Here is a 16,980-nt window from a genome sequence, read left to right on the forward strand (position 1 = left end):
TTAAAATTGGAGACTGTTAGCATTCTTAATTGTTTAGGAGAACTGAATTCCTTTTAAAGTGATAATTAACACCTAGCTACACATTCTCACAACGTGGAATTTGTGAAGCTAATTAGAACACTCCCCTAAGTAGACAGGTTATAAAACCACATTGTAAGGCTTATGTGTGGCAGATTGTTTTGGTTGTTTTTTCACTCTACAAGATTCTTCGAAAAAATCTATGTATTTTATAATCAATGAGTTTTTTAAAACTTCTTGTATTATAGAAATATAATAAACATTGATTTATTTCTGTGGGTCATTCTAGGATTCTGCTATTTCACTCGACATTCTAAGATCAAAGTAAATAGAGTTTGCATACGATCTTGTTCTTAACCTAAAATTTAGCAAAGTATCATTTCCTAACCTTCTTTTATAGAGGTTGTTATATTAGACATGGTTCTCCAGAGAAACAGAACCAACTATATATAGAGAGAGAGAGAGAGAAATGGATAGAGATTTAGTTGTATCAAGGAATTGGCTCATGCAATTGTGGAGACTCAGGGAAGAGTTGTAGTTCAAGTCCCAAGGCAGTCTACTGGCAGAATGCCTTCTTGCTTGGAGGAGGCCAGTCTTTGTTCTATTAACTCCTTCAACTGATTGGATAAGGCTCACCCATGTTATGGAGAGCAATCTGCTTTCCTCAAAGTCCACTGATTTAAATGTTAATCTCATCCAAAAATACCTTCACAGAAACATCCAGCATAAAGTTTGACAAACTATCTGGGCACTGTGACCCAGCCAAGTTGACACATAAAATTAACACCATCGCGGTTATCTCATTTGTTTATACCACAGTCCCAAAGTTGGAAGAGATCTATATGGTCAAATAATCCAACCTTTCTCCAGGTGCAACTGCAATGCCTGGCACAAAGAGAGTATTCAGTAATGTATGCTGATTTGGATTGAACTGAATTTAAATAAATTGAATGAAATAGCACTAGTGGTGACTAGATCCTGCCAGGCTTCCAGTATGGTGTTGGGAGGCAATGTGGTGTAGAGATTAAGCACAAACTCTGGAGCGAGATTATCTGGGTTCACATAATGGCTCCTGTGCTTACTTTCTACATAACCTTGGATAAATTGCTTATCTTTGCTAAGCCTCAATTTCCTACCTATACAAGAAAACAGTAATAATAGCTATTTATGGTACACGTTGCTAGTGTTAATCAATAATCAGTTCTATTTCCCTTCTGGGCACTCAGTGGATTGACTGTATTTCTCAGCAAGCCTACAATTGGATGGGGTCATGTGACTCAGCCTGGCCAATGCAAAATTGTAGAATTCATATGTGTCAGTTTCAGGATGAGGCCATGAACTGCAGCTATGAAATTCCCGTCTCTCTTCCCCCACTGGGGCAATCCTGGAAGAAGACCCTTGCCAAGATGGTGGCACTACAAGGTGGAAAGAACCTGGATTATCATGTCATCACGTGGAGGACAGTTGCCTGCAGACAAAGACAACTTTTTGGAACAAGAAATAAATCTGTTTAGTTAAACTATTGACTTTTTTTTAACTGCAGCATAAGTTAGACTATTCTATCCTGTCTCATAGAGCTTGTTTTGATGATTCAATGGATATTATATGAGAATTGCCTGTTTGATAAGCAATAAGCACTCAAATGTTATAATTATTATATCGAATCAATCATATCAGCTTTGCATATAAAACATTGCTCTGCTGTTGATTACTATAACAATTCAAAACTCAGCCCAATTAGAGCACCAGGTAACATTAGTTTAGAGTGTTCTAACTCTTTAAACTTCTCCGTGGAACACTGCCTAATACAGAGTAGACATTCATGAATAAATGAACAAATTTCTATTTTGCTGATGCTCTGATAATTGCTGTCATTCTTTTCTGGAATCTTTTATTCCTTTATTGTCAGACTGGCAAGATTTCATTTTCCATTTATTTTGTTAGGCCTAGGTCCTCATTAAATAACCACTTTTGGATAGCATTGTCCTATCAGTAATGGAGCTTAGCCAGTGACAGCTGCTCATATGTCTTAACTCACTTCTGAATTCAGAACTAATTGATATGGAGCCAGATAGATAAAGCTGATAAAGCTGCTTGGACACTATGACTTCAATGCATAGCCACAACCAGGCTTTTTAATACTTCTCCCCAAGTCCAAATGGGAGATGATATACCAAAGGAAAAATTGGGTCTGCAGGACAGATAAACGTAGGCAGAATCACTGCTTTACACTTAGCGAAGTCAATGGAAGAAAGAATGAAGGTTAGGCCTCAGGTCTGCCTCTAGGAGGCAAGCGTGGGCCTGATTCATGCAGGTTTAGTTTATTATACAGAATGAGGAACAAAACAGAACATAATCTGTTGTGGGCAGGTAGATTTGAAAAACATGGCAAGAAAGGGGCTGGGTCTTATTTTCTTCTCCCCAAATCACCAATTAAATAAAATACTCTTTCTCCTTGGGGAAGTTGTTAAAAAATGGAAGTTCCTTTTCCCTAAAGTTCTGAAATAAGAATATTCCTATTTTCAGCACCAGATAGGGGAGCATCTAAATATATAAAACAAATATTAACAGACCTGAAAGGAGAAATAGATAGCAATACAATAATAGGAGGAGAATTTAATATTCCACTTTCATCAATGGATATATGATGCAGACAGAAAATCAATACAGAAGCATTGGCTTAAATGACATGTTAGACCAGAGGGAGATAATAAACGTATACAGAACGTTGTATCCAAAAGCAAAAGAAAACACATTCTTCTCAAGCACACATGGAGTATTTTCCAGGAAAGATCATATAATAGGCCACAAAACAAGTCTTAAGAAATTTAAGAAGATTGAAATCATATCAAGCAACTTTTCTGACCACAATGGTATGAAACTAGAAATCAGATACAGGAAGAAAACTGGAAAATTCAAAAATATCTGAGGACTAAATAACATGCTACTGAACAACCAACGGGTCAAAGAAGAAATCAAAAGGGAAATCAAAAAATATCTTGAGACAAATGAAAATGGAAATAGAACATACTAAAACTTGCAGGATGCAGAAAAAGCAGTTCTAAGAGGGAAGTTCATGGTGACAAATGCCTAGATTAAGAAACAAGAAAGATCTCAAATAAACTAATTTTACACCTCAAGGAACTTGAAAAAGAAGAACAAACTAAGCCCAAACTTAGCAGGAGGAAGGAAATAAAAAAGATCACAGCAGAAATAAATGGTGTAGAGATTAAAAAGTTGATAGAAAAGATCAATGAAACTAACAGCTTTTTTTTTAATTGAGATGGAATTTATGTATAACAGTTTCAGGCATACAACATAATAATTCAATATTTGTATATATTGTGAAAGGATCACCACAATAAGTCTAGTTAACATCCATCACCATACAAATTTACAATTTTTTTTCTTATGACGAGAGCTTTTAAGATTTACTCTAGGGGCCAGCCCCATGGCTGAGTAGTTAGGCTGGCATGCTCCACTTCAGCGGCCCAGGGTTTCGCTGGTTTGGATCCTGGGTGTGGACATGGCACCATTCATCAGGCCATGCTGGGGCAGTGTCCCACATGCCACAATCAGAGGCACTCACAACTAGAACATACAACTATGTACTGAGGGGCTTTGAGGAGAAGAAGAAGAAGAAGGAAAAAAAAAGAAGATTGGCAACAGATGTTAGGTCAGGTGCCAAACTTAAAAAAAAAAAAAGAATAAAAGCTCAAGAGGCCAGGCCAGTGGCGTAGTGGTGAAGTTTGGCATGTTCTGCTTCAGTGGCACACAGTTCACAGATTCAGATCCTGGGCGCAGGCATACACCACTCATTTGAAAAAAAAAGATTTACTCTAATAGCAACTTTCAAATATACAGTACAGTATTATTAACTATAGTCACCATTCTGTCCATTACATCCCCAGGACTCATTCATTTTGTAACTGGAAGTTTGTGCCTTTCGACTGCCTTCACTCATTTTGTCCCCACCTCCACCCCCACCCCCACCTGACCTCTGGCAACTGCCAATCTGTTCTATTTGTGAGTTTGGGTTTTTTTTAGATTCTACATATAAGCGAGATCATACAGTATTTGTCTTTCTCTGTCTGACTCATTTCACTTAGCATAATGCCCTCAAGATCCATCTATGTTGTAGCAAATGGCAAGATTTCCTTCCTTTTTATGGCTGAATAATGTTCCTATATATTTATCTGTCAGTGAACACTTAGGTTGCTTCTGTGTCTTGGCTATTGTAAATAATGCTGCAATGAACATGGGAGTGCAGATGTCCTTTCCGGTTTGTTTTCATTTCTTTCAGATAAATACCCAGAAGCAGAATAACTGGGTCATATGCTAGTTCTATTTTTAATTTTTGAGGAACCTTCACACTGTTCTCCATAGGGGCTACACCAATTTACATTCCTGCTAACAGTGCACAAGGGTTCCCTTTTCTCCACATCTTCTCCAACTTGTTATTTCAACATCAAAACCCGTCAATTATTTCTTCAAAACATAGCTCTATCTTAGTTTAGACCACATTTAGCTCTTGCATGGACTTTAGCACGAATCTCCTGTCTCTCCGCTTCCTCTTTTACTCTCCTCCGGCTCTCTACAGAGAAGCTAGACTGATCTTTTTCAAAGCAAATTTGTTCAGGTCACTTATCCGCCAAAAACAACCCAGTGGTTTCTGAATAAAATCTAAAACTCTAACCACGCCACGTAACCTCCTACAGGATCTGGCCTCCATTTACTTCTTCAATTTGATTTCCAGCCAGGCCTGTTTTGCTCACCACAGTATATATTCAGGTCCTAGCATAATTTGACTCTCAGAAGGCACTTAATAACTTTTGAAAAATTAATGCATAAATGGAGACGATGACGTAAGTTTTAGACATATTTGGAGTGAAACGTCTAACGGGAGATTATAATCATCAGAAATTACATAAACAATTATGTTGCTCAGAAGAGGACTACGCTAGAGATATACATTTGATAGACTAAGAATAATGAGAACACAAGATCCATTTTCTCGCCTCTTTTCTAGGAAGAAGATGTAGAGTGAAAAGAGAAGAGGGCTGAGTATGGACTTAGGGGGCAATTAAAGAAACAGAGAGAAAGATAACATTGCAAAGGAGACTGAAAAGTAGGGTGTCAGAAAAGTAGGAGGAAAACTAAGAGAATGTGATGACGTAAAAACTGCAGAGGAGAATTGCCGTCCAAAGGCAGACAAGAGACACACAAAAGAGTTGCCAGTTGGTGATGACTGCGAAGGTGAGGAGGCTAGGTGGGTCTGGTGCTAAGAACCGTGGGCAAGATGCACAGGCAAAGGAAATCAGTGGGCAAAGAGAAGAAGCAACCAGCGGGGCTGTTGCTCTGGCAGCCTCCATCCTGGAGCGTACAGTCTCGTGTTGAGGATGATTCAGAAGCTATATGCAGGCACAGTAGGAAATAGTGATTTTTGAAAAATAACCCTTTGTTGTTATAAAAGCAGTATATGCACAGAGAAAGTCAGAAACTGTATATAAGCAAAATAGGAAAACAGAAACAACTGTATTCCCCATCCAGAGATTACTACTGTTAACAGCTTATTGTATATCTTTCCATATCTTTATTTATCCCTATATATGCATATATATTAATAAGCATTTTTTAACTAAAGTGGTATCATACTCGTGCAGTTTTGTAATCTATTTACTTTTTTAACATTAACAGTCTTTACCAAGTCAATTTTCTTATCTAAAACTCAAATTCAGGTTTTACCATTAGTCTCTGAAATATCTTTACTTTGAAAACTAGTAACTAAAAGTAAAGAATTATTATTTATTTTTACTTTCCTGTGGGAACTATATTTCAGGGTAACCAAATGGTTCCAGGTAATAAAAGCAAGTTCTAGTTTACTGAAGAAAGTCAGAATTTAGAAAGAATAGTGGAATTAGAATTATTTAGCAATTCTTATTGAAATTAATGACTCGTGTAAGGGTTTTCAACAGGTATTAAAGCATGAGGTGTGTGTTTGAAGGAGAACTGGACATCTGTATGGTATCAAAGTAATGCCATACAAATCACTTCCTAGTCACAAGTTGATAAAGTAGGGATGAGACTGCCACATCATTAATTCAGTTATCAGTCTAAACATCAACAACCGTGCATCGACCAAAGAGCATGAAAGACGCTATATAAAAATATACAACATCACCCAAAAGTATTCTAGCCCAAAACGTTTAACTTGAAACCATCAAGTCTTTACATCTAATGTCTTTCAAAGGAAGATTTCAAAAAGCCATCTTTACATCTATCAAAAGTTACAGACAAAATAAGATGCTCTGGGTTGCCAAGCAACACCGTGAAGGCAGAAGAATAAGGACATGTATGCATTAGTGTATTGTGCTTAGAGAGAAATTTTGTTTTACCCTGAGTCGTTGTATTTAGGAAATAAGTTTGGCAAGAGAGGACTGGCTTAGGGTGTTGACTCTGTATTTTAAGAGGTGGTTTTGGTAGAAGTCTTACTTGAATGGAAAACACAACTCTGAAATTGAGTCTGTCTCCTGGTTGCTAACAAGGTAGATTCATTCTCACATCACATGTGACATCTTGATATTCGAGTTGGGGATTGTAGATTCTTAAGTAAATCTGCTTTCCTGGCCTGAGGTTATGCTCGCCTACGTATTTTCTATAATTCTCAGAATTAGGCCAGTTGCTGCAAAAGCTTTGATATTAGTGGAGGTTGGTAGAGTGTGTAGTCTGTGTGTAATTTTCTTACAACTGAGTAGAGTGAAAATACAGTTAGTAATATTGTGAGAATGTCATATTCCCAAAAGGTAATAATCATAATAGTTTATATTTTCTTGAGTTCTTTCATTCTTATAACAGCACTGTAAAACAGATTTGTTTTAACTCCAATCTACAGATGAGGAGAAGAGCCACGGTGAAGTCATACGGCCAGCAATGCTGGGGCTGGGGTTAGAACTGAGCTCCATCTGGCTTTAGAGTTGGAGTTTGTCCCCTCTACACTATACTACTTCAAAGAGTCAAATCTGTATTCATGAGCTTTGTATTATTGATTGAAGTGATTTTGAGATTTTCTTTGGACCTAATTCTAATGCATAACAGTCTCTGGATTATCACTGCTAACCTAATGGGAACATCTATGCATGAAGTGAAATACTTAGTTCTTGTCAAATATTAGCTCTAAGGAAATAAAACATTAACAGAATACTTTCGATCTTTTTTCCCAGATTACAGTCACTGCTATTCAAAGCAAAGCCTAAACTTTTACTTGACATTTTTTGCTACTTTTTATGAATTTGACAGTTGTGCATTTGGAATCTGCTCAGATTCCATTTGTAGCTGAAGCATGTGAATACAAGGAGATCAGTACATCTGCTTGTTAGCATCTCTAATCTGTATTGCAGAATGCTTTCTATAAATTTGAGCATGGTAGCGTGTTCAATCAGATTTACCACGTCATATGCTGTTAGGCCTTTCACAGTGGTTTAACAGAAGTTTGGAGCAAATAACAGGTAGCATGAGTTGCTTTTGATTTGAATATTTTTACTAAAAAAAATCACAGACATGACAAGGAGGAAATGATTACTATATTTGGCTAAGGGTAGAAAATAAGAAGCAGTGGTTGTGGAGTACATTCCCATGAATTTGGCCTACCGGTAGAGAAAAGAAAGTGGCGTATTTTGAAGGTTATTTTCTAAAGCAATAGCCCAGTTGTAGAGTATGTCTCTAAGAAATGAGACATTTAAAAAAAACAGCATAATCACATATCATCATCATACCTAAGACAATTAATAATAATTCCTTAATATCATGTAACGTCCAGCCAGTATTAAAATTTCCATGATTGTCTAACGTCTTTTTGTGAAAGTGGTTTGTTTGACACAGAATCTAAAAAAGACCCATTTATTGCATTTGGTTGACGTGTCTAGTGAGTCTATTTTAATCTATAACTGCGCCCTCCTTTTTTTCTTTGCCTTTATTTGTTGAATAAAGGTCATTTTCTTGTAGAATTTTCCCTGTTCTTAGTTTAGATAACTCTATTTACATGGTGTACTGCTTTTGTAATAATTTAAGGAAGGGAGGGGTTAGGATGCAAATGATGTCGGGTTCAAGACCATTGTCTAACAGCAAAAGGAAGTTAGTGGGAAGTAATCAACAATGTGGGACCCCAGGGGTGAACTCTTTGGCCATGTCTGGAAAGGAATTGACATTCAAAGATGAAGTCTTAAACAGAGGTGTGCCAACTCCAGTGCATTTCCAGGAGAGCATAACAGGGATTAAGGCTTAAAGGAAATGACCAGGGGAAGGGGATTGGGAGTCGGGTCTCCACTGTGCATGTACGAACACCAGGCGAAAGCAAGGCTCCTGGAGGAAGTAACTGAAAACAACTAGGCAGAATAGCAGCAGGGCCCAGAACTGAGGGACGAACCTGACAGGAATGCAGTGGATAGATGTTACTGGAATACAGGGCAGGTGCCCCCTTTCTCCACCTTGTCACCTCTGAGCACCAGTGTTCTGGAGGGGTAAGAGAGACATCAAATGCTTAGGAGATCTGGCAGAGGCATCAGGTGGGACCCGTCCTTGTTAGGAGGGCTGGGGAGATGGCTGCCACCTGATAATACTGTATGTGTGTGTGCATGGCATCTTCACACCCAGCAGAGAACAGCAGGAATGAAAGTTTGAAGCTGTTAGTTTATAGGGCAAGGCCTCCTGCTGGCTTCCCATTCCTTTCAGGAAAGAGGCGGAGTAACCCACAGATACTTGATAATTTTTTTGTAAACAGGATGGGACTCTGACCCTGTAAAAACTGATATGATAACTCATTAAATTAAAAGAATTATGTACAATTTGGTTTATACAAATTGAATTACTTGTGACCTGTCATAAAGTTTATAGATGTATAAACACAGGTCGAACAAAGCTAACCGGATTACTCTATACCAGGAATATATAATCTTTTATATGTTAAAAGATATAAAGAAATAAAAGTCATTTGGACATTCTGCAGTGAAATTATAGAGTTGGTTTTATCAAGAATTATAAAAGTAAGTATGTTTTGAACAATCTCCTATGGTTGAGGGAAAGAAAGAGAGCAAAGCTTTGGTAAAAAAAGTAAGGTATAATTTCTTTGCATTATAGTTACCACAACTTCGGAAATTTAAGGGAGTCTGTGTTCTATGGTTCCCGCGTTTACATGATTGTGATAAACAGCTTTTTCTACACTCTCTTGAAATTGAAATTAAAATCATAGTTATACCTGGAAATGTTTAGTCTGGGTAGCTATCAGAAAGAAATGGGCTCTTCTTCTTCTTTTAAGAATTTATTTGGAGTTTAGGATGCCCTCTGAGCTGAATTAAAACTCGGCAGTCAATCCTTATACCCTGAGCATAAATTTCGAACTACTTCCAGAGATGGTGTTAAAAGTCATAGCACGCACTTAGTTTTGAATAGGCAACGTGGGTGGAAAGAGTAGGCAGAGCTTTTCAATAAGACTTAATTGTCTTTAACCTGTGAATACACAATTATATAATTTGTTATGTTGAACTTTCATTTTTAGATTTCTATGGTGGGAGTCATTAATGCTTCATAGTTATGTGAAAAATAGTATATAATTCTGCTTTTTATTACTCTAAATCATGATCTCCTAAATACATGCTAATTTCTTAGTTTGATTATTAATAAATCATCTTCATTGGTACATTATGCAAATTTGAAATACTAAGAATGTCATTATGAAGGAAAGCACTTAAAATGCTGCACCAGTGAAGTTATTTAAAAAGAAAATACCAGTAAAATATTAATACAATTTTGCCTATATGGATGAGAAAAGAGGAAAAAAAATAAATGGAAATGTTTAGTGTTTTTGTTTTTAAAGGCCTATCCCAGATGGAGATAATAATACAAATGAATAAAGTATTTGGTCTGATGAGGTCTGTGTGATAGTAGGTATAAGGTGAGAATGTGATTGGGCTTATTCTGATATTAGGCATATGAGTGATGGTCATTTTTTCTTTTAAAAATACTATTAAAATAATTTTAACAGTTCTTACTGTTTTGCGTAGTCAATGGTTTTTAGATTTATGCAAATATTTGTGCAAAAATACTCTTCCTTTAGTCCCAACTCTCAGACTTTCCATTTGGGATCATTTTATTTTTATCTGAAGAATGAAATTCCTTCAGATTTTCTATTAGTGAGAATCTATCAGCAGCACACTCTGCTTTTGCTTGCCTGAAAATACGTTTATTTTGGCCTCGTTCTTGAAAGATCTTTTCAACAGGTACTGAATTCTATGTTGACAATCATTTTCTTTTAGCCCATTGAAGACATGATTCCACTGTCTTCTGGTGTCTATTGTTACTGAGGAAAAGTCATTTATTAGACACTTTGAAGATAATCCGTAATTTTTCTCTATTTTCAAGGTTTTCTTTCTCGTTTTTGCTGTTCTAAAGTTTCATTATGATGTATCTAAGTGTAGCTCTATTATTCTTCAAGTTTCTTAGGATTTGGGGGCCTTTCTAAGTCTGTGGGTTGGAGTCTTTCATTAGTTCTGGAAAGTTATCAACTATTGTGGAATTTTGCCTCTGCCTCATTTTCTCTTTCCTGTTCTTCTGGAGCTGTAACTAGATTGATTTGAGATCGTCTCACAATGTCTTCTGTGTCACTTAAAGTCTCTTTTATATTTTTCATTTATTTATTTTTTTCTGTTGCATTTGGGATAATTCCTTCATCTCTGCCTCTCAGTTCACTGGATTGTACTTCTTCTGTGTCAGATTTTCAAACTTGCCTGCTAGGTTTTAAATTTTAATAATTTATATTTTTCAATTCTTTAAGTTCTATTTTTTTTAAAATATCTTCAGTCATTCTTTATGGTTTCTTCTTCTCTTATTTTTCAAGCTTGTTTTTTATTCCTTTATTCATACTTTATGAAGTTATTTTATAGCCTGTGCCTGGTAATTTCAGTATTTGAAGTCCTTTTGAATCTATTTCTGCTGTCTTATGTTTGTTTCTCACTGATGTTGCCTTATTTTATTCTGTGTTTGTTATTTTTTAAAATGTGAGCTGCTCATTTTCCTCGGAATTTTATTTATAATCTTTCTTTAAGGTTTAAAATGAAGATGGGTTCCTCCAGAGGGTTAGCATTTGCTTCTGCCAGATGTCCGAGAGCACTATCAGTCAAAATCATTCTTCATTAAATTATTAGCTTCAGCTGTTTTAGGATTGCCCAGGTAGTATAAATTCAAGTTACATTTTTGTTTTTTATTTTTTTGTTTTTGATGAGGAAGACTGGCCCTGAGCTAACGTCCATTGTCAATAGTCCTTTTTTTGCTTCAGGAAGATTGTCCCTGAGCTAACATCTGTGGCAATCTTCCTCTGTTTTGTATGTGGGGTGCCACCACAGTATGGCTTGATGAGCGCTGTATAGGTCTGCACCTGGGATCTGAACCTGCAAACCCCAGGCCGCTGAAGCAGAGCACACAAACTCAACCGCTACTCCACTGGGCCAGCCCCCAAGTTACCTTTTTGTGTGAGAGCTGGATTGTAACTCCAAATTCTCAGATACAATTTTGCTTTTCCCTTGTCTACTAGGTACCAAGGTCAAAAACAGTTAATTTTTTTTGTAGACCCTGGGGAAGCATGTGCATGCTAGTAAGGGGCAAGTTTATTTCTAGCACATCTTTACCCTGGATGAACAATCCTCGGAATCACAGCTTTCCCTGCGTGTGCAGGGCAGGCCATGGGTTCTGTCTCTTATAAGGCCATGAAAACCAAACCTCACATTGACCGGGTTGGGCAAGTGCCCTTGGAGGAAAGGCTGGCTTTAGTTTGTGCTCAGCTCTCTAGGCTTCTGCTTTCATTTCAGTTCCTGACCTAATAATTTCTTACTTTACTGCCAGTTAATCAATATATTTAACAAGATCAAAAAATATTTTTTCAGGATTTCTATTTGTTTTCAGTGTGATCATTGATTGAGATACCTAGTCCACGATATTGCCCAAAACAGAAGCCTATATTTGTTTATTATCCAAATTTTCTTTGAGGGATAGTTCTTTTTTTTGTTTTTTTGTTTTTTTTTTTTAATATTGGTACCTGAGCTAACATCTGTCACCAATCTTCTTTTTTTTTCTTTTTTCTTCTCTCCAAAGTGCCCCCCGCCAGTACATAGTTGTATATTCTAGCTGTGAGTGCCTCTGGTTGTGGCATGTGGGACGCCGCCTCAGCATGACCTGACAAGCGGCGCCATGTCAGCACCCAGGATCTGAGCTGGCGAAACCCAGGGCCGCCGAAGCAGAACACGTGAACTTAACAGCTGGGCCTCGGGCCAGCCCTGAGGGATACTGCTTTAAAACAAATAACACTGCACAGAAATACTTAAAGTCTATATGCAAGAAAATCTGTAGATTTTATAAATAGACTACTTTTTAAAATAAATTTTAGTTTATCTGGTTGACTATTTTGTAAGATGTCTACTTTATTTTATTAAATAGAAGTTTAGATATTATTGTTCTATAGTGCACTTAGCCTTTGAACCACTAATCTGTCGGTTCAAACTCACTTTAGATGATTTTCGAGATTATGCTATACAACGATTTCAAAAATCTCTGTGATTTAGAATAAATATTTGTTTTACTCTTGTTTCACATTAGCAGCTGTGGGTCAGCTGCTGCAAGTACTGCTCCAGCAGAAAGGTCAATTTCAGGTCCGCTCCACCTATCTTCTCCTTCTGAGACTCTATTTGGAACAGGCCTTTCTCGTTGCAGGCAGCCCAAGACTAAGAGAGCCACCTCAACACTGCACTCAAATTTAAAGCAGTTAGCATGTGTCACATCTGTTCACAAACCATTGGCTAGAGCAGGTCACGTGACCAAGAGTAATTATACAAACTACCACAGTCTTCAAAGTTGTGTTGAATAACTTATTCATGTTTGAGATTGCTTTCAATCTCAATCTTCTTTCAGGAAATGAGGATTTTAGTGGCAACATAAGTGTCTAAATAGGTTGATTAAAACAGAAAAAACCCTCAAACCAAATCTCTCTAATTCTAGGTTAGAGTTGGAATAGATTCTGTGGGAAAGATTATCATGCCTGTCAGTGCTTAAACTTCTTTGGAAAAGAGAACTCATTCTTAGAAATGCGTAATTAATTAAACACTAGGCAAAAGAGAGGAATTCTCTTTGGAGTTAAAATTGGAGAGTTATAATAAAAAGTTTTACTTTACTATGTTACTCTTAAAATCACTGTAAAAGTAGTGAACTTGCATGGTATCTCTTTACATAGGAAATGGGAGTTACTGGATATTTTTCTGTTATAGTGCAGGATCACATATTACAGTTTCTGTTTCTGTTGTGATTACATTGAAAATGCTAGCCTGAATGATTTCTTGGAATTATAGAATATTAGATTTGAAAGGATCCGAGAAGCATGTATTTTTCAACTGTAGTGTATTGATACATTTTGTTGCAGTTGTGAGGTATGTCAAGAATCATAAATATTCATGACAAGTAACTATTATTAGCAATGGTTAGAGAAGATTGTGAAATGTATACTTACATTTTTTTTAAAGATTTTATTTTTTTCCTTTTTCTCCCCACAGGCCCCCCGCTACATAGTTGTATATTCTTCGAATCATAAATATTCATGACAAGTAACTATTATTAGCAATGTTTAGAGAAGATTGTGAAATGTATACCTACATTTTTTTTAAAGATTTTATTTTTTTCCTTTTTCTCCCCAAAGCCCCCGCTACATAGTTGTATATTCTTTGTTGTGGGTCCTTCTAGTTGTGGCATGTGGGATGCTGCCTCAGTGTGGTTTGGTGAGCAGTGCTATGTCCGCGCCCAGGATTCGAACCAACGAAACACTGGGCCGCCTGCAGCAGAGCGTGAGAACTTAACCACTCGGCCACGGGGCCAACCCCTATACTTACATTTTGTTTTCCTATAATATATTCACTTTCACTTACTTGCATTCTGATTTTTTTTTTGGAATGTGGCTGAAAGGATTTACAGCTAGTTTGGCAAGAATTTGCATAATCCTGGATATACCATGGCTATTTGTTTCAAACGTGAATATCATCCATTGGAAAAAAAAGTTGAGTATCATTCCCTAAAGAGCATGTTAGCCCAACGCCCTACTTTTATCAGAACTTGAAATGCAGAAGGTACTTTATCCAGTCACATGTCTAATTAGCTAAGCCTATAATTTAGGCCTCCTTGCTTCCTGTACAGTGCTTCCCATTTCAGTAAATGACCGTTTGTTTTCAAGAGCCAATATAAGAAAATGGGGCTAAGGTGGGAGAGGATTAGGCAAGGCAATTTGCCTTTTTCTAATCTTTAGTCTCAGTTCCCAAAGTAAAGGACAAGCAGAGAGAAACAGAGCCCAGATGGTATATTTTGCATGTTATCTACGCTTTAGGGACATTCTTTTTCAAATCTATTTGATTGCAACTCACAAGAAATACAGTTTAAATCACAACATAAGATACCCTCTCACCCTCCTCCATAACTGAAAGAAAAGTTTTACAAAGCAATTCTTGTCCTTACCAGGTATGCACTCTGATCTTTTATATTCTATTCCATTCTCGCCTCTGAACTTAAAAAATGAAATTGATTTTTGAGTCAGTTCGAAAAATAATGCTCTAGAAAATAGGAGACAAGTTTCAATCTCTTGGCAAGGTCCAAAGTTACCAGCTTTGCTGAAACAGTGTCATTCATAGAATAAACTTCACTCCTATTAATTTGAACTACAAGTACAATCTCTGACTTCAGAACAGAACCTGTAGAATCTTTTCCTCATTGGAACACTAGCTCATTACAATATCTCATAGATTCCAAGAAGCATTGTTTTTCACATTGTAACAACTCTGAATTCAAGATGTGTCTTAAAAAAATCAGTGGCATGGCATAGTTTAGTTGGCAGTGTTCCTTTTCCTTCTTGGGTAACATGAGATAACGGTGAGTCTTAAAAGTCCATGATTTCTACGAAATATATTAATAATAAGGGTTATATAGGCCAAACTCTATTGCTTATTCATTTCAAAGCATCTGGCCTATCAGAATGCTTTTTGATGTCTTGTGAAGAAAATGTCATGAGGAGATGAGAATTTCTTAAGAAAAAACCTTAGTTCTGGGCTGGAAGGAAAAATGTTACAAACTGAGTTATTACGGAAAGCTTTCTCATGGGCTTTCATTGTTAGCAGGGTTTGACTGGTTTGCTTTTCGACCTCCCTTATTTCTGTATTGTAGACTTTCTTTCCGTAACTAGCATCCCCCACTTTTCCTCTCATCAACAGGGTTGGGCGGAGAGTCCTCAGACCACGGTTAAAAAGGAAGACAAAAGGTTATGTTCAAAAGCGAAGATACTTGAAAAAAATCAAAAATCAGGTTTTATTTTAAAAATGGGACGAATTGCCAAATTCCTGTGTGTCTGTTTAAACCGCCACCAACCTAACACATTGTAAAACTCCATGACTGTAAAACTGGCACGAAGGATCCTGAACATGACTAGGAATAAAGATAGTTTGCTAGGCTATTTTCATCCCAGCGTGATTGAAATGCACCATCCTTTCTTCAAAAATAAAAACCTCTAAAGCAGAAAACAGTGAATTAAATGCCACAATTAACGTGCCACTAGAAATAGGAACAAGTAGTTAAACTGCTTCCAGCCAGACACACGAGGCCTCCTTTCTCCTCTGTTGGACTGTCACTCCGGCGCGGCCCCGCTGGCGGCGTCCCCGCTCGGCCCTGAGTGGCGCCCGTCGCGCGGCCTCCCCCGACCGGGCAGGGGCCCTCACGCCCGGTCCCGGGTCTCGCCTCAGCGCGTCCCGGGGGCTGGCGGCGGTGGGCCGCCTTGGCTTGCAGAGGCGACGCCGGGCGGTCGCCCTCAGGCAGCACCTGGCGTTGACAGTTGCCCCGCGCCGCCCCGCCCGGCCTGCCTCCGGGAGGGAAGCTGCCCGGCCCCTCCGCGACGCCTCGTGACGGGAAGGGGGCGTGGCCGGCGCCCGCGGGCCGGGGGCGGGGCCGCCGGGGAGGGCGACGGCTGCCAGGGCCGAGCGGCGCGGGGTGCCCGAGAGGCGGCGGCGCTGCCGATGACAGCATTAGGTCGCGACGCGCTGCTGGCCGGGCGGCGGCGGTAGCGGAGCCCGAGCGGCCGCGGCGGTAGCTTTCGCCGCAGCGGTAGCGCCGCCGGTTCCCAGCAGACGGAGGGAGGGCGGGGACCGCGGGCCGCAGTCCCGCCCCCTCGCGGGCCGAGCCGGCAGCGCCTCCGCGGCTGCGAGACAGCGCCCTCGGTCCTGGCTGGCGCCCCAGCAGCCGCCGGCGACAGCGGCCGAGCGAAGTTGGGGTCCGGCCGGACGCGTGCAGGACTCCCCAGGAGCCGACCCCGCGCCTCGCCTCTCCGGGGGCTCCGCACCGGTGAGTGTGGCGGGGTTCCACGGACGACTGCACCCCCTCTTCCCTCGTTCTGAGCTCGGGCTGCGGGGACGCGTTCCTCTTGGCTTTGTCCCCTTTCGGAGCGGCGGCTTCTCGAGGCTAGCGGGGACGGAGTGCGCTGGGCCCGCCGGGGTGCGCCGGCGCCCGAGAGAGCCGCGGCGGCGCCGGGCTGCGCGCGTGGAACGCCCCGAGGGTCGCCTCCTCCCGAAGTTCGGGCGCCCGGCGGGTCGCGGGCAGCCCCCGCGCCCGGCAGCCTGGCGCTGTGTCACTGGTGCGGTGAAGGCGAGGCGCCCGTGTCCCTGTGGCGGCCCGAGGGGCTGCGCCGCGCACTGCAGAGCGCGCCCTTGAGAGCCGAGGGACGCGCCTCCACACCCCGGGTCCTGGGCCTGCTCGTCGTGTAGCAGGAAGCGGAGCCTCTGCTGCGCTCGCGGCGCTGAGCTGGTTTCCGAGCGCGCTCGTGGAGCGGAGTCGGGCCCCGGCAGCTTCAGGCGGAGCTGCCGCGGTTCACGGAGCCGCCCACTCAAGGCGGCCGAGGGAAGC

At 40.0% G+C, this 16,980-nt stretch overlaps 1 protein-coding gene across 3 annotated transcripts in view; it reads left to right on the forward strand.

Moving 5' to 3' along the window:
- Positions 1–16,122: 16,122 nt before the first annotated feature.
- Positions 16,123–16,980, forward strand: part of OSBPL8 (oxysterol binding protein like 8) — a 190,977-nt gene continuing 190,119 nt past the window's right edge. The window contains exon 1 of one of the 3 annotated variants that reach the window (XM_046646898.1): positions 16,123–16,422. The gene's annotated coding sequence lies outside the window, so the exon portion shown is untranslated. The remainder of the gene's footprint in view (positions 16,423–16,980) is intronic. The other 2 variants (XM_046646901.1, XM_046646900.1) reach the window with 2 other exon arrangements.

The sequence above is a fragment of the Equus quagga genome, chromosome 19, assembly GCF_021613505.1.
Source record: "Equus quagga isolate Etosha38 chromosome 19, UCLA_HA_Equagga_1.0, whole genome shotgun sequence".
In the NCBI taxonomy this organism is placed as follows: domain Eukaryota; kingdom Metazoa; phylum Chordata; class Mammalia; order Perissodactyla; family Equidae; genus Equus; species Equus quagga.